This window comes from Kogia breviceps, chromosome 14 (genome assembly GCF_026419965.1).
Source record: "Kogia breviceps isolate mKogBre1 chromosome 14, mKogBre1 haplotype 1, whole genome shotgun sequence".
Taxonomy (NCBI): Eukaryota; Metazoa; Chordata; class Mammalia; order Artiodactyla; family Physeteridae; genus Kogia; species Kogia breviceps.
In genome coordinates, this window is record NC_081323.1 from 56,199,114 (window position 1) to 56,216,395 (window position 17,282).

At 46.1% G+C, this 17,282-nt stretch overlaps 1 long non-coding RNA gene across 1 annotated transcript in view; it reads right to left on the reverse strand.

Moving 5' to 3' along the window:
* Positions 1-12,478: 12,478 nt before the first annotated feature.
* Positions 12,479-17,282, reverse strand: part of LOC136792510 (uncharacterized) — a 34,185-nt gene continuing 29,381 nt past the window's right edge. The window contains exon 3 of the long non-coding RNA XR_010836406.1: positions 12,479-12,545. This is a non-coding gene — a long non-coding RNA (uncharacterized lncRNA). The remainder of the gene's footprint in view (positions 12,546-17,282) is intronic.

The following is a 17,282-nucleotide window of genomic DNA, read 5'->3' on the forward strand; positions in this document are numbered from 1 at the left end:
CAAGTCACAGAAAACTAAAGGATACAACAACTCTGGATCCTGATTTGGAACCTGGAACAGAAAAGGCCATCTTGGGGAAACTTGAATAATTTCTGGAGTTTATTTAATGGCGTTGAGTTATGAGGTGTTAATTTCTTGGTTTGGATCATTGTACTATTGATATGATTAGGCACGATGTTAACATGAGGGGAAGCTTGGGTGTACAGTATAGGGGAACTCTCTAGTACTTTTTACAACTTTAAAATTGTTTCAAAATAAACGTCATAAAAAGTTAAAAATAAACCTTTATTGAGCTTCAACTATGTGCCAGGCACTCTCACATATTCCATTTTTGCAGATGAAGAAATTGAGGTTCAGGAGAGCAGAATGCATGGCACAAGCCAGTCAATGAGACAATAATAGGAAACTTACATTGAGCGAATGTGCCAGAAACCACTGGACGCTCTCACTTGTGACCTTTTTGGTCCTTATGACAATCCTCTGAGGTAGATATCATTGTCCCTATTTTAGAGATGTGAAACTGGGGTTGGAGAGTGACATGTCCAAAGTCAGACAGTGGGCTAGGGACAGAGTTCAGATTCAAAACCTGATCAGACTCCTGTAGCAACGAAGCTCTGAGCGGCCCAGGCACCACCCTCTGTGAGCTTCCAGGTGGCCCTGCCTCCTCTGTTGACCAACCCAGCTGGACAGGCAGCCCTTGGAGACAGTGCTAACTGTGCACTTACACCCCCATTTAATGCTACCCCAAGCTCCCCATTCCTCATCTCCTTCAATAATCTGAAAGACTGCCTATCTGTGCTTTTCCTCACCTCTGCAAATCATTTCAGTCCACCCACCGTTTCTGGTGACTTTGACATTATAAATCAATTAGTCATGTCAGAATTTTAGACACAGGGAATGATCATACCCACCTCCCTCCTTCTCTTTTGTATGTCTTCTGGAAGCAGTTAGGCAGCATTCCCTGCTGTTGAACGTCCTCAATCTCCAGGTTAGGGCATGAGTCATTCCATAAACCCTTGGGATTGAGGACGATGTGCCTGGCACTGTGTGTTAGGTCCTGGGCGTACGATGATACACCATCTCTGCCTTTAAGGGGCTTGTAGTAGCTGGGAAAGATGCCAAGGGAAGGGAACGGGTTAAGAAAATGGAATCAAGATCCAAATGAGGCCTATGTATTGTAATTGGTTGAGGTAGCTCTTATGTCTGGTTTTTTTTGGTTGATTTTTTTTTTTTTTTTTGTGGTACGCGGGCCTCTCACTGTTGTGGTCTCTCCCGTTGTGGAGCACAGGCTCCAGACGCACAGTCTCAGCGGCCATGGCTCACAGGCCCAGCCGCTCCGCGGCATGTGGGATCTTCCCAGACCGGGGCACGAATCCGTGTCCCCTGCATCGGCAGGTGGATTCTCAACCACTGCGCCACCAGGGAAGCCCTTGGTTGATTTTTTATTGAGGTAACGAGATCTTGATTCAAACCAATCAACTGTATAAGGTTTTATGAGGTCTTCCCTGGTGGTGCAGTGGTTAAGAATCTGCCTGCCAATGCAGGGGACACGGGTTCGAGCCCTGGTCCGGGAAGATCCCAGATGCCGCGGAGCAGCTAAAACCATGCGCCACAACTACTGAGCCTGCACTCTAGAGCCCATGCTTCGCAACAAGAGAAGCCACCGCAATGAGAAACCTGCGCACTGTAACGAAGAGTAGCCTCTGCTCGCCGCAATTAGAGAAAAGCCTGCGCGCAGCAACTAAGACCCCATGCAGACAAAAATAAATAAATTAATTAATTAATTTTAGAAAAGATTTTATAAGAGAACCAGGAAAATCTGAACACTGTATTTGATGATTACTAATAAAATATTGTTATAATGCTAAAAAGAAGAGGAAGAAGGGGGAGGAGGGGGGGAGGGGGAGGGGGAGAAGAAAGAAAGAAAAAGACAAATTAATTAAGCTTGGTGACAGATTGCACATGATGGAGAGTTCTACAAAGGAGGTAACTACATTCTCATTCTCCCCCAGACCTGGAGGGTAGTTGCTGGAGGGTCCTGGGTCCCTTCTTCTCCACCCCCAGCATAAAGGTGCCTGATAACCTGCACGTACAGGGAAGATGCTTTCTCCAACCATCCAACCCGGGTTGCCACTAGATCTGCCAGGGTTTTCTCTCCATCTGTGATATGTGTAGAACTTCCACCCGGACACAGCGTGAATCAGAATGCGTCCATACAAACTACAAAAGCTTTCTGAAAGCCTTGCTGGCCCCATCCTGTGATCCTCGCCCATCCTCACACGCATGATCACCTGATCAGTGAGGACCTCTGCTCTGAGCTGTTAGAAGTCACCGGGGTGACAACCGTGACTGGCTCCATATGGATGGAGCACCACATTATTTTTGGTTGTCAGGTGGGCAATCCTCTTGGAGAACCACCCACTGGTAGAAGGGACTCCCCTCTCTTACCTGCTCATGTGTCCCAAGCTTTGATTACAAGCTTTGAGTCCTTTCTTCTTTCAACTGATGAGGGTGAGTTTGTAGGAATCTACCCACATTTTTTTTCACCATTGACTTCCTCCATCCTGTTGGCTGGTGACAAGTCTTGGGCAGCTGCCTTCACGCTGGCAGAGGATCAGATGTCCGGGCAAAACAAAAGAAGATCGATTAGAGAAGATAACCAAAATCACTTGCAGACTCCTCTATAATCCAGGAGTCTTCAATCTAGTCTTCAATTTAGCAGATTCTAAACCCCTGCTGTGCCTGGTACATAGCCCAATAACACCTTATTGAACGAATGCATGTGGGAATTAAAAGAGATAAGATGTATGTGGGGGACTTTCCTGGTGGTCCAGTGGCTAAGACTCCGCACTCCCAATGCAGGGGACCTGGGTTTAATCCCTGGTCGGGAAACTAGATCCCACATGCCACAACTAAGAGTTGGCATGCTGAAACTAAAAGATCCTGCATGGGGCAGCTAAGATCCGGTGTAGCCAAATAAATAAATATTTTTTTTAAAAAAAGATTTATGTGAAATAGTTGAGCTCCCCATTACTTTTAGTAAGCAGAATAAGTAACACTGTAATGTAATGCTTATGAGTTTATAGATCTTTCTATCTACACTTATAATAGAGGCTCTGGCTTGAACCCAAAGCTAAAATATGTGATGGGCGTATTTATGACACCATGGGGCCAGGGAGGACCAGTCCTGGGGGCAATCACATTTTGAAGTAAGGTTGGTTGACCCAGCAAGAGCTTGGCTCAGAGAGAGGATGGGGGATAAAGCATGGTGTCTGTCACTAGATTTGTCACCTGGCCCACCTCCTGCTGGACTGCTGCTCCCATCCCACCCTGTAGGTAATGGTGAGGAACTTTGGAGTAAGTGTGAGAAAAACTGCATAAGAGCTGTGTAGTGGATTGAAGAGTTTACCCCCAAAACTCATGTTCACCTAGAACCTCAGAATGTGACCTTATTTGGAAATGGGGTTTTAGCAGAGGTAATTAGTTAAGATGAGGTCATACTGGAATAGAGTGGGCCCTAAATCCAATGACCAGTGTCCTTATAAGAAGAGGCGAGGACACACACACACAGGGAGAAGAGAGGTATGGGGAGACAGAGACAGTGATTGGAGAGATGCCTCTACAAGCCAATGAAGGCCAAGCATGGCCGGGAGTCACCAGAAGCTGGAAGAGGCAAGAAGAATCCTCCCCTGGAGCCTCCAGAGGGAGCGCAGCCCTGACATCACCTTGATTTCTGACTTTTGACCTCCCGACTGGGAGAGAATAAATTTCTGTTGGTTGAAGCCACCAAGTTTGCAGTCATTTGTTATAGCAGCCCCAAGAAACTCATACAAACAGTTTCCTCCCAAACTCTGTAAGTCAGGGTACAATTAGCACCACCTCCAACAGTGTAGACACAAAAGGCAAAGGGCAGAAGGGGCTCTCAGCCACTTCACAGCAGACCAGAGCAAAGCTTTAGTGAGAGCTGAGAGCTGCTGGAGACCCCAAGGACAGACACCAAAGGAGGATGGAGATCGATGCTAACTAGGGCGGGTGAGAGAGGGGACGAATCGGGTCACTTTTGTTTTAAAAATGCTCTAGAGGGACTTCCCTGCTGGCACAGTGATTAAGAATTCGCCTGCCAATGCAGGGGACACAGCTTCGAGCCCTCGTCTGGGAAGATCCCACATGCCGTGGAGCAACTAAGCCCGTGCACCACTACTACTTAGCCTGTGCTCTAAAGCCCATGCAACACAACTACTGAGCCCGCGCGCCTAGAGCCCATGCTCCGCAACAAGAGAAACCACCACAATGAGAAGCCCGCTCCCACTCGCCGCAACTAGAGAAAGCACGCATGCAGCAATGAAGACCCAACACAGCCGAAAATAAATACATAAAATAAATACATTTATTCTTTTTTAAATGCTCTAGAGAGGCCTGAGGAAACTTGGGTTACACAGCATCATGCCCATTTTACAGACAAGGAGCTCAAGCCAAGAGAAATAAAGCACTTTGCCAACAGCTGTAGAGTTGCCAAGCATCTTATGACTTCCAGCATTTGTGCCATTCTGACTCTTGGTATAAAACCTGTTTTCTCTCTGGAAGGTCTCTCTGTAGCTCTGAAACTTCCCCAGGCTAGATCTTGGTGGTGGTCCATTGTGCTCATCCACTGTATTGGGCGTTTGCTGGTCCCTCTCCATCCGGAGACTCACGTTTGTCGTTTCTGGGAAATTTTCTGGAATTGTTTCTTTGAGGATTTCTCTCTTCTGTTTTCCCTCTGCTCTTTCTGAAACACTTATTACTTGGATGCCAGACCTCTTGAATGGTTCATCTCATTTTCTTGACTCTATTTTCCACCTCTGTGACTTTCTTTTTTCTCTTTAATTTTTTTGCTCAACATTCTGAGAGATTTCCTCAACTTCACCTTTCCATCTTTTACTGAGGTTTTACTTTCTATCCTTTTTTTCTCTTGAAAAACCTTGCACAGTAATAATAATTCTGCTGTCATGTTTTACTGTCCGAGGATTTTTCTGTCTTCTGAACTTTTAAACCTCATCCTTTTCTCATGTCACCAGTGTAATAATTTCTCACCTCTCTGAAGATGCTGAAGATAGATTTTTTTAAATGTCCTTTTGCATCATCTCCATTTTTTCTGGTTGTTTTGGCCTTTTTCAAGTTAGAGGCTCTTCTTACCTGTCTGGTCCATTCACAGTTCAGAGGAGTCACTAAAAATCCAGGGTTTGTCAACAAAAGGCTCCCCTTTATACAGTGGTTCTCAGATCCGGCCGCATGCTGTAATCCCTTGGGAAGCTTGTGGACACTAATGACATGACCCCATCCTCAGAAATTCTGAGGTAACCGTTTGGGGATGGGGAGGAGTACAAACCTCCCCAGGGGATTCTTTTTTTTTTTTTTTTTTTTTTTTTTTTTTTTTTTTTTTTTTTTTTTTGCGGTATGCGGGCCTCTCACTGTTGTGGCCTCTCCCGTTGCGGGGCACAGGCTCCGGACGCACAGGCCTAGCGACCATGGCTCACGGGCTTAGTTGCTCCGCGGCATGTGGGATCTTCCCGGACCAGGGCACGAACCCGTGTCTCCTGCATCGGCAGGCGGATTCTCAACCACTGCGCCACCAGGGAAGCCCAGGGGATTCTTATGATCATGTATTGCTACAGAAGGTTCTGGCCAGGTCGTTTTGTAGGGGACTCCCTTCTAGGTATTTCCACGTTTTTCCTGAATCAGGTTTTCTAGAAAAGGCTCTTCCAGCCTGGCTGCCCCTCAGCTGAGAAGGGAAGAGGCTGGAAATCTCAACATTCAGCATCAAACCTTCACTTAGCAAACCATTATTAAGGATAGCAGTTTCCACCCTGTTGGAGTGCTGCTGACTTTCACCCTGAAGCCCTCCTGTGACAGACACTCGCGTAATGAATCTGCCTCCATCCGTTCCCACTGTGGTAGAAGCCTGTAAACTTGTTATGATAATATGTGTATATTTAGGCACATGATGGTATCAAACTAGCATTAACACTACTCAGAAAGTGTGCGAGCCAGATAACATGACTGCACAGCCAATAAGTAATAATTTTTTTTCAAACATAGAAAACTTCCAGGAGAAAGTCTCCAGCACCACCCACACTGAGAAGCTCTAAGCTGTTGCACCCAGCCTGCACACAACCAGCAGAGTTTTCTCTGGATCTCCCTGCTGTTCCCATTTATTCTTCATGTTCTGATGCTCCATGACAAGGTCCTTACACAAGCTGTGATGAGAACTTGCCACTCCAGTGATATGATGGGACTATCTGAGTGACCCAAGCTCTCTCATGTGCAGGGAGCAGCAGAGCCTTAGGTAAGACCCCGAGATATTTGCAAAGTGTGCTCCTGACTAACTGCCAACTCTTTACACACTCACAGTAGCCTTTGGTGCTAGAGTCTTATTGCTCTTGATAGCCATTTATTTACACTTTTCTGGGAATAGGGTCATAATTTGAGGCCACACGCACACACTCTCTTAGACATAATCATGGGGCAGGAGGAGCCCCATGGAAGGAGCCAGTAGGTCTAGATGCCCTCTTTTCTGTCCAGACCCTCCCACTCTTAGTCATGGTTAGTTATAGGTCTTCTTAGCAGTTTGTAGCATTACAGGCTGAATTCTGTCCCCTCAAGATTCATATGTTGAGATCCTAATCCCCAGTACCTTAGAATATGACTGCATTTGGAGATAAGTTATTTAAAGGGGTGATTACATTAAAATAGAGTCATTAGCGATGTGAGAGAGTGGCAGGGACATATACACATTACCAAATGTAAATTAGATAGCTAGTGGGAAGCTGCAGCATAGCACAGGGAGTTCACCTCTGTGCTTTGTGACCACCTAGAGGGGTGGGATAGGGAAGGTGGGAGGGAGGGTGACACAAGAGGGAAGAGTTATGGGAACATATGTATATGTATAACTGATTCACTTTGTTGTAAAGGAGAAACTAACACTATTGTAAAACAGTTATACTCAAATAAAGATGTTAAAAAAAAAATGGAGTCATTAGGGTGGTGCATGATCCAATGTGACTGGTGTCCTTATAAGAAGAGGAAATTTGTACATTCTTTTTTTTTTAAATTCTTTTCCATTTTGGTTTATCATAGGATATTGAATATAGTTTCTCAGTGCTATACAGTAGGACCTTGTTGTTGATCTATCCTATATATAATAGTTTGCATCTGCTAACCCTAACCTCCCACTCCATCCCTCCCCTACCCCTTGGCAACCACTAGTCTGTTCTCTATGTCCGTGATTCTGTTTTTGTTTCATAGATAGGTTCATTTGTGTCATATTTTATATTCCACATATAAGTGATATCATATGGTATTTGTCTTTCTAAGAAGAGGAAATTTGGACACTTACAGGTACAGAGGAAGATGATGTGAAGAAACACAAGGAGAAGACAGCCATCTACAAGCCAAGGAGAGTGGCCTCAGAAGAAACCAATCCCACCAACATCTTGATCTCAGATTTCTAGCTCCCAGAACTTTGAGAAACTAAATTTCTGTTGTTTAAGCTGCCCCGTCTGTAGTACTTTGTTATGGCAGCCCTAGCAAACTAATACAGATGGTAAATTTTTATGTGTATTTTACCACAATAATAATAATTATTATTATATCATAAGCTTATAAATATGCAAGTGGAAAATAACACCAAACCTATTTAAAACTTTCCACTTCCTCTGCCTGGCCGTTTTTCTGGCTCTTTCATCCCACCCTGCACAAATGTCCCTTTTGCACCTCTCCAGCCAAGGATACCAAGGGACAGGAATGTGCAGTTCCAGAGATGAGATTCATCACGGGAATGGCATCAAGGAAAGCTGGGAACTTTTATCTGCTTCCCCAGGACTAAGAAGTGGATCCTCTCTGTGTTCCCCTAGCAATTGGGGCTGCTTCTGTTATTTACCATTACGCAATTTAAAATTAAGTGTGTGGCTCGCTCTTCAAAGGCTCTCAACATCTGGAAAAGAAGAAATCGAAAAAAAAAAAAAAAAAAAAAAGAAGAAATCGGTGCAGGAGGGCTGGTACTGGGGCAGCTGGGTGGCTGAGCCTGGAGGCTTCTGTGCAGACTGTCCCCCTCTCCTGCACCTGCTGCTGAAAGCCAGTCGGTGATCACAAGAGGATGGAGGGGAGCAGGAACCGAGCTGCAAAATCCAGCGCCACTGAACAGGACTGTGCGTCTGCAGTTTGAGACTGCTTGTTTGAAAGCCAAGTTTCTTTAAGCACATTTTAAACCCTGGAAACATTAAAAGCTTGGAAACCACCTTTTCCTCCCTTCTTGAGTTACATGGAAGCATGTTCAAAGACATAGGGTATAGGTGCATCAGGACACAGATAAACACGGGTAAATCATAATGCAAGCATCTTGGGTTTATGAAATACTATATGGTTTGCAAGAGATTTGTGCCTATACACCTTCCTTTGATTCTCATGGTAGTGCTGGGCGGCAGGGGGACAGGACACACTGGCCCCTGGCACAGAGGCGGGTACCGAGACAGGGGGCAGGTCCTGAAGGTCCAGAGCGTTTCCAGTGCAGAAGGCCGTCTAGATTCCCAGGCCCACCATTCTCTCGGCTCCACCCTGATGGTAATAAGTACTATTACTATCGCTTGCTCTGTGTCTGGCATTTTCCATTTATTACGTCATTCAATCCTTACCCACCCTTTGGGGGAAAAATGTCTAGCCAACAAACATTCCAGGAAGGATCTGAACTCAGGTGAATCCCCAAATGCCACCTTCTAAATCAGCGGCATTCAGTTTACTACAGTTCCATCCTGTCCCAATCTGCTCATCTGTGTTTGGTCACAGGTACATACCAGGTACTGTGTGGCAGGGCAGCAGGCTGGCGGGGATCAAGGTCCCAGGCCAGGCCAGGGCTGGTCTTGCTTCCCTGACCCACACCCATGACTGGGTGAGGTACTGGTGTCCTGGGGCTGCTGTAACAAATTACCACAAATTTGGTGGCTTAAGACAATAGAAATTTAATTCTCTCACAGCGTTGGAGGCAAGAAGTCCAAGATCAGGGTGTCAGCAGGTCTGTGCTCCCTCCGGAAGCTCTGGAGGAGGACCCTTCTTTGTCTCTCCCAGCTTCTGGGGGCTCCCGGTGTTCCTTGGGGTGGGGGCTGCATGGCTCCAGTCTCTGCCTCCATCCTCAAGTGGTCCCTCTGTCTCAGGATCTCCAATCTCCCTCTGTCTCACTCTTATAAGGACAACTGTCATTGAAATTAAGGCCCATCCAGACAAGCCAAGAGGATCTCATGATTTCAAGTTAATGACATCTACAAAGACCCCTTTTCCAAGTGAGGTCACATTCACAGGGACCAGGGGTCTGGAGCTGGGGGGACACTATTCAGCCCACTACAGGAAGGAGGCAGGTCGGCCTGCAGTGTCACCCTGTTCTTGCATTGGTAGCTGCTCCAGCCACAACCCTAGGATGGGCCAGGCCTCCAGCAGGCAGGCAACAGAACCAAGACCGGGCAGTCCGTCATCCAAGAATTGGGGAACAGGGCTGGCATGCTGGTGCCCAGGGCAATGGGCAAACACAGCGCAGGGCTGGGAAGGAGAGAGATCGCTGGTTCCTGAGATTCAGGGAGGTTGGGGACAGAATGCTAGTTCCAAAGGCCCAGGGCAGCGTTGCCAGGACAGCATAAAACCCCATTCCTGGGCTGCTCAAGTATCCCGAGAAGGCAGAAGTCGTGTTATCCCCTGTGGCCGGGCCACAGGGCCCTGCGAGGGAGAGGGGGCCAACCTCACTTGACTAAGCAGCCCAGAGCTGATCTTCCTCCTGACACCTTATCAGCTGAGCCTGCAGTCATAGTGCCATTTGCAGGACTGTGGCCCCACCAGTGCCCAGACAGGGATGGTGGCCATGCAGGAGTGCCCCGGCCGCCAGGACAGGGACACAGCAGAGAGCTGGCAGGTCTCTGTCCTCCCTGGCTCAAGGTGGAGTCACAGATTCCTGGCCACAGGCAATTCTGGACTTTGGTTATATTCAACAAACCTGCTACCTGCTCCCAACAAGCAGGGAAGGGGGAGAAGGCATTGGCAGAGGAGGGGATAAGCCTCGAGGACCTGCAAGTCTCAGTAGGGCTCAGGGAAGGGGGCAGAGTCTCCTGGGGATCCTGGAAGAGGCCGCAGGACTGTGTGAAGCCAAAGTGGTGGACTCTGCAGTGGGACTGCCCAACTTCAAACCATAGCTCACTGTGCAACCTTGGGCTAGTTACTCAACCACTCTCAACATAAGAGCTCTGCTCTATAAACTGAAACTCAAAATAGAACCTACTTCATACAGTTACTATGAGGATTAACTCAAACAAGCCAAAGAAAGCGCTTCACACAATACCTGGTATGTCAGCCAGTTCACAACAGCAATATTGAAGGTGAGTCTTGCAGGAGGGTGTGAAGGTTAACTTTATGTGTCAACCTGACAAGGCCATGTTGCCCAGCTGTGTGGTCAAACATCAGTCTGGGTGTTGCTGTGCAGGTGTTTTTCAGACGTGCTTAACATTTAAATCCACAGCCTCTCACTCAAGCAGACAACCTTCCCTAATGTGGGTGGGCCTCACCCAATCAGTTGAAAGCCTTACGAGAAAAGACTGAGGTCCCCCGAGGGGGAAGGAGTTCTGCCTTCAGACTGGACAGCAACTTGGACTTGTGGACTCGCCTGACTCTCCAGCTGCCGCCTCCCCCATGGATTTCTGACTTTTCAGTCCCCACAACCTCCCTCTGTAAACACATATCCCCTTGGCTGTTTCTCTGGAGACCCTGACCAACACACCAACACTGAGTCTTCCAACCCATGTTCACAGCTGGAGGCTGGGGAGGCGGCTCCCCGTGAGGGAGGACGCAGCGCTCGGTCACGGGAAGAAAAGGACGTCCAAGCCAAGGAGGAGCCCGCCCCACCAGGGGCTTCAAGGGACGAGAGGGGGACGTCATCACCTCACAGTGGAGCCCGAGGCTCAGGGCTGAAGGGACTTGTTCAACATCACCAACTCAGAACGGAGCTGCTGGGCCTGAACCTGGATCTGCCCAACTCACAAACCCGGGGCTTCTCCCATCAATCAAGTGAATGTCATCCATGGGGGAGGAGAGGAATTAGCAGGGCGGGGAAGAAGGTGGAGGGCTGTGACAGGGGCGGGGGGTGCAGGACAGAAAAAGGGTCAGAGAAACCACAGGAACCCAAGCCAGGCAGATGGGGAGGGCGAGCCCAGCACTGCTTAAAGGGTTGACTGCATTTGATTTAAACATGCCCTGTTTGAGCTCAATATCAATTCTCCTCTGGGTCTCCAGCCTGCCACCTGTCCTGCAGACTTCAGATTTGCCAGCCTCACAATAGTGTGGGCCAATTCCTTAAAATAAATCTCCCTGTGGATGGGTGGATGGGTGGATGGATAAATAAATAGATGGATTGATGGATGGATAGATCTAGATATACAGATACCTCTAGATAGATCTAGATCCATACATTTATATTATCTATCTATTCATCCATCTACTATGTACACACCTGTTGGTTCTGTTTCTCTGGGGAACTCTAACAGCAGGGGCAGGAGAACCAGTGTCCAGGAGCCACAAGGACAAATGTCCCAGAGAGAGGTCCGAGCAGGTGGGTTGTTCCGGGGAGGTTGAGCAGGCCAGCTGGGCGCAGGGCAGAGGGGACGTGAGGCAATTAAGCAGGACAGGCAGGGTGGAGCCATGTCAAGAGGAGTCGTGTGTGTGCCGGAGCTGCCCTGGCAGAGGCGGCCCTGCACAGAGCACATCGGCAGGACGCCCCCACCCACTTCTGTCTGTTTTCACAGATAGAACCAGGGCGCTGCAGAAACATGCTTGCGAAGAGAAAGGAGTCTACCTCCCATCCACCAATGATGTCATGCACAGATGCAGACACATCCCTGCCTGAGGGCACCATGGCTCAAAGTCAGGAGGAGGCAGAAATGCTTGGGAAGCGGCTTTGCAAGGCTCTCTTTGGAATCTGGGTGCAGCCGCCCTACACAGGGATCTGGAATGTGCCCGCAGCGAAGGGACTTCCTGCACATTTTTGAGGTTTAGGGGATTCTGAAGGTAGGGGCTTGGATGAGAGAACAGCCTCCTGGGACAGAGGATCCAAAAGGCAGTCAGTGGGAGCTGGTTTCACGGGAGCCCTGCTCACAGCCTGGGGCCAGAAACATCATCCCCACCACACACGCTAAAAGTCGACCTTGGTTACACAGGGCAGCTGAACAGACCTCACAGCCAGTTCATGAGAGAAAACAGCCTGGTGGCAAAGTGGAGTCATTCAGTTCCAGAGACTTCTCTCTTCTTTATTAACAGGCTTCCCACTGGGAATGGATGCTATCTATGCTTGCCCTTCCTAATGGCTGGCTGCTGTAATATCATACATTTGCACCCATTCTTTCTTCCAACTGTATAAATGCCAAGATAGGACAAGGACAGAGCAGAAGTCACAAAGCTCGAGTGTTTAAAAACATCAGGGCCAGCGTTCCATTTCTACATGGAGGCCTAGCTATACCGCAAAAAATCTTCATGTTCCAAAACACCTGAAAAGAAATATATATTTTTTTATTCCGGTAACAGAAACATAAAATTTACCATTTTAACCACTTTTAAGTGTACCGTTCGGTGACATTAAGCACATTCACATTATTGTGCAACCATCACCTCCATCCGTCTCCAGAACTTGCTCATCTTCCCAGACTGAAACACTGTCCCCATTAAACACTAAGTCTCAATTTCCTCCCTGTTCCCAGGCCTTGGTAAACCTCTATTCTACTTTCTGTCTCAATGAATGTGACTATTCTAGGCACCTCATCTAAGAAAAATCATACAATATTTTTCCCTTTGTGTCTGACTTATTTTACTTAGTATAATGTCTTCAAGGTATATCCATGTTGTAGTGTGTGTCAGAATTTCATTCCTGGGGACTTCCCTGATGGTCCAGTGGGTAAGACTCCATGTTCCCAATGCAGGGGGCCCAGGGTTCAATCTCTGGTCGGGGAACTAGATCCCACATGTGTGCCGCAACTAAGAGCAGATGCAGCCAAAATAAAAGAATTTCATTCCTTTTTAGGGCTGAATAACATTCCATTGTATGCAAGTAGCACATTAATTCAATGTACATTTGGACTGTTTTCAGCTTTTCACTACCTTGAATAATGCTACTATGAATGCTGGTGTACGAGTAGCTATTTTGAGTCTGCTTTTTCTTAACTTAGTGATTTTTTTTCTGCGTGTGAAAATTATTGATATTAAGTTTTTCATTATTATTTATCTTATTATCTTTATAATCTCTGTTGCATTTATGATTACATCCCCTTTCTAACTCTTTATACTATGTAATTGAGACTTCTTTTTTTCTGGATCATCTTGTTAGAGATTTACCAACTGCATTACTCTTTCAAATAGCTAATCATATTAGGTAGAACTGGGTTTGGCTCTGGGTTACAGAAAACCTCCAAAGAGCAGTGACTTAACATGTTGTCACTGTGAAATGTCCAGGGCTGGTCTGGCCATCTATAGTGTTAGAGAACCAGGCTCCCCCAATCTGTTGCTCTTTCATTTCCAAGGAGGAAAAGTCGCTGCCCAATATCCAAAGGTCACCCTTTTGTCCAAGACAGTTTCTGGAGCTCCAGGCAGGAAGAAGGAGAAGGGAGAGAAGAAAGGCATGCCTTCTTTCTTCCATCTCCTGAGAACTGTACACACCACCTCTGCTCACATTTCATTGGCCAGAACACAGTCACGTGGCCAATCAACTTGCAAAAAAGTCAAAGAAACGTTTTGTTGTTTTCTCCTCTCCATATTTTGCTTTCAACAGTCAATTATCTCTCAAAGAAATTTTTTAATGAGAAAAACTCTTCTATTTCCCCCCTCCAGTGGTCTGTATTCCTATGTGTACATCTAAGTTTCCATCAGCTTTCATTTCTTTCTGCCTGAAGAATATTCTCTAATATTTCTTACAGTGCCTATATGCAGGGAACAGATATTCTCACCTTTTGTGTATTTGAAAATGTTTTCTCAAAGACTATTTTCACTAGATATAGAATTCTAGATTGATAGAGTTTTTTTCTTTTAGTGCTTTAAAGATGTTGTTCCAGTGTCTTTTGGCTTGCACTGTTTCTGACAAGAAATCTGCAGTAATTCTAACCTTTGTTCTTTTTTTTGGTGTTTTTTTTTTTTTTTTTGGCCATGCTGTGCAGCTTGTGGGATCTTAGTTCCCAACCAGAGATCAAACCCGGGCCCTTGGAGGTGAAAGCATGGAGTCCTAACCACTGGACCACCAGGGAATTCCCTTTGTTCTTCTATTTTTAATGTATCTTTTTTTCTCTCAAACTTTAAAAGCTTTTTCTCATTATTACTGTTTTCAGCAATTTGATTATGATGTGTCTTGGTTTGGTTTCATTTTTATTCTTCTTGGGATTCTTTGACTGTCTTGGATCTGTGGATTTATAGTTTTCATCACATATGAAAAACTTTGGCCTATCTCTTCAAATACATTTCTTTCCTGACCTTCCTTTTTCTGGGACTTTAATTACATACAAGCACACATACACATACTGCTTCATATTGTCCCACAGGTCAGAGAGGATCTGGTGGAGTTTTATTCCTTTTTCTTTCTGTGCTTTACTGTGGATTGTATCCATTACTATGTTAACAAGTTCACTGATCTGTTCTTCTGTAGAGTCATATCTGCTATTAATCCCATCTGGTGAAATTTATGTTTCACATACTGAATTTTTCAGCTCTATAAGATCTACTTAGTTATATTTTTATATCTTACACTTCTCTCATAACTTCCTTTAAGTCCTTGAGCATATTTATAGTAAGTGCTTTAAAGGTCTTGTCTTTTAAGCATATCATCTCTGTCATTTCTGTTTCTATTGACTGATTTTGCTCTAGATTATGGGTCACATTTTACACCCCTCCCCCCAGCCCCATTTTCATGTCCATGTCCATGTCATCAGATGCTGGACATGGTAAATTCTACATCACTGTTAGGTTTTGTTCTAACAGGTAGTTGGGTTACTTGCAAATTAAGTTAGTTCTCTCAAGGTATGTTTTTAAGCTTTGTTTGGACAAGTCTTTAATATCCTTTACTCTAGAAATAGTTTAGCCCAATTAGACCCTTCTAGAATTTCTATGAATGTCCTGTGTATTCAGTGAGGACTCTCCACCCTATCTGGTTGAAACTCGAATATTTTCCAGGCCTATGGGAACTCCAGGAATTGTTGACTTTACAGTTCTCCAGTTGTCCTTTGACCAGCCTCATGTAGTTTTACCCTACGTACATGTAGAGATTACAGGATTGGTGCAATTTTTAAATAGGGTGATCAGGGTAGGTCTCACTAAGAAAGGAACGTTTGGGCAAAGATTTGAAGGATGTGAGGGAGTGAATCATGTGGCTATCGGGGAACAATGTCCCAGGCAGAAGGAAGAATCAGGGTGGTAGGAATGGCTTGCAGACGGGAATCCACCTGGTGGGTTCCAGGAACAGAAAGGAGACCAGTGTGGCCAGTGAAGTAAGCTAGGGGGAGAGTCACAGGATGTGAACTCACAAAGGTCATGGGGATTATAAGCCACCATAAGGACTTGAGGTTGTATTCCAAGCAGGATGGGGAGCTGGAGAATTTTGAAAAGAATTGAGGGGACTTCCCTGGTGGTACAGTGGTTAAGAATCCACCTGCCAATGCAGGGTACACGGGTTTGAGCCCTGGTCCAGGAAGATCCCACATGCTGCAGAGCAACTAAGCCCATATGCCACAACTACTGAGCCTGTGCTCTAGAGCCCATGAGCCACAACTACCAAGCCTGTGTGCCACAACTACTGAAGCCGGTGTGCCTAGAGCCCATGCTCCACAAGAGAAGCCATTGAAATAGAAGCCCACACACTGCAACAAAAGAGTAGCCCCCTCTTGCCGCAACTAGAGAAAGCCCACGCACAGCAACAAAGACCCAATGCAGCCAAAAATAAATAAATAAATTTATTTTAAAAAAAGAAAAGAAAAGCATTGAGAGGAGTTATGTGATTCGTCCTACATTTTAAAAAAAGAATCCCTCGGGTTGAACCCTGGTGGCGTTCAGGCAGAATCTGCCTGCCAATGCAGGGGACAAGGGTTCAAGCACTGGTCCAGAAAGATTCCACGTGCCGCGGAGCAACTAAGCCCGTGCACCACGGCTGCTAAGCCTGCGCTCTAGAGCCTATGAGCCATGGCTACTGAAACCTGTGCACCTAGAGCCTGTGCTCTGCAACGAGAGAAGCCCACACACCGCAGCTAAGAGTCACCCCCACTCGCACAACTAGAGAAAGCCCACACGCAGCAACAAAGACCTGACCGAGCCAAAAATAAAATAAATAATTTTTTTTTTTTTTTTAAAGAATCCCTCTACTCACTGTGTTGGGCATAGATTGTAAGTAAGGGCAGAGGCAGGAAACCCAGCTAAGAGGCTATTTCAGCGGCCCAGGTGTGAAATGACGGTAGCTTGGCTTTGCATAGTACCAGTGGATGGAGTTAAAAGTGGTTAGATTCTACATATATTCTCAAAGTAGAGCCAACAGGATGTGCTCATGGATCTGACAAGGAATGTGAAAGAAAGAGGAGTCAAGATGACTCCAAGGTTATGAACCTGAGCAAGTGACGGGAGGATAGAGAAGACATTCCTGCAAAGGGGGCTCAACCCTGGTTGCTCCCGCTGTTCTAATGAAAGTGAGTGGCTACGAACAATGAAAAACTCTCCATCTCAATTCACACCCAGTGGTGATCTGCCGACCACACCCCATCACACATCCATGTAACGAACTCCCCAGGCAGCCCCTTGATTTGCGTTGATCAGAAGCTGACTTGCACCCAACAGTCAGCCTGCTTGCTTATGTCGGCAGCAAACGCCATTCACATGTCAGACCACTAGTAAGAGTGGAAAAGAAGTGATTACTACATGAGGTTTCCTTGGTGAAAGCAGATGTAAATTCGGGCTTTCCTCCCCTCATCTGCAACACTACTTTGACAGTAGTTTATTTTGAAAGATCATTTTGAGTCGTGGAATAAGCTCAGAATACCCAGGACATCTTTAAATTCTTTGTCCTATTGTGTTGTCAAAAGTCCAGTAAGCAATTCATCAGGTCAGCTTGACTCCCAGAGTTTTTCAGGGAAGGTTTTATTGAGCACCTACTATGTGCCTCGATATTTTGAACTGAGTTAAGGTGGGTGATGGAGAATTCATGATACCAATCCACTCACTGTGTGATTATCAACATTTTCTTAGTTAACACACAGTCAAAATAT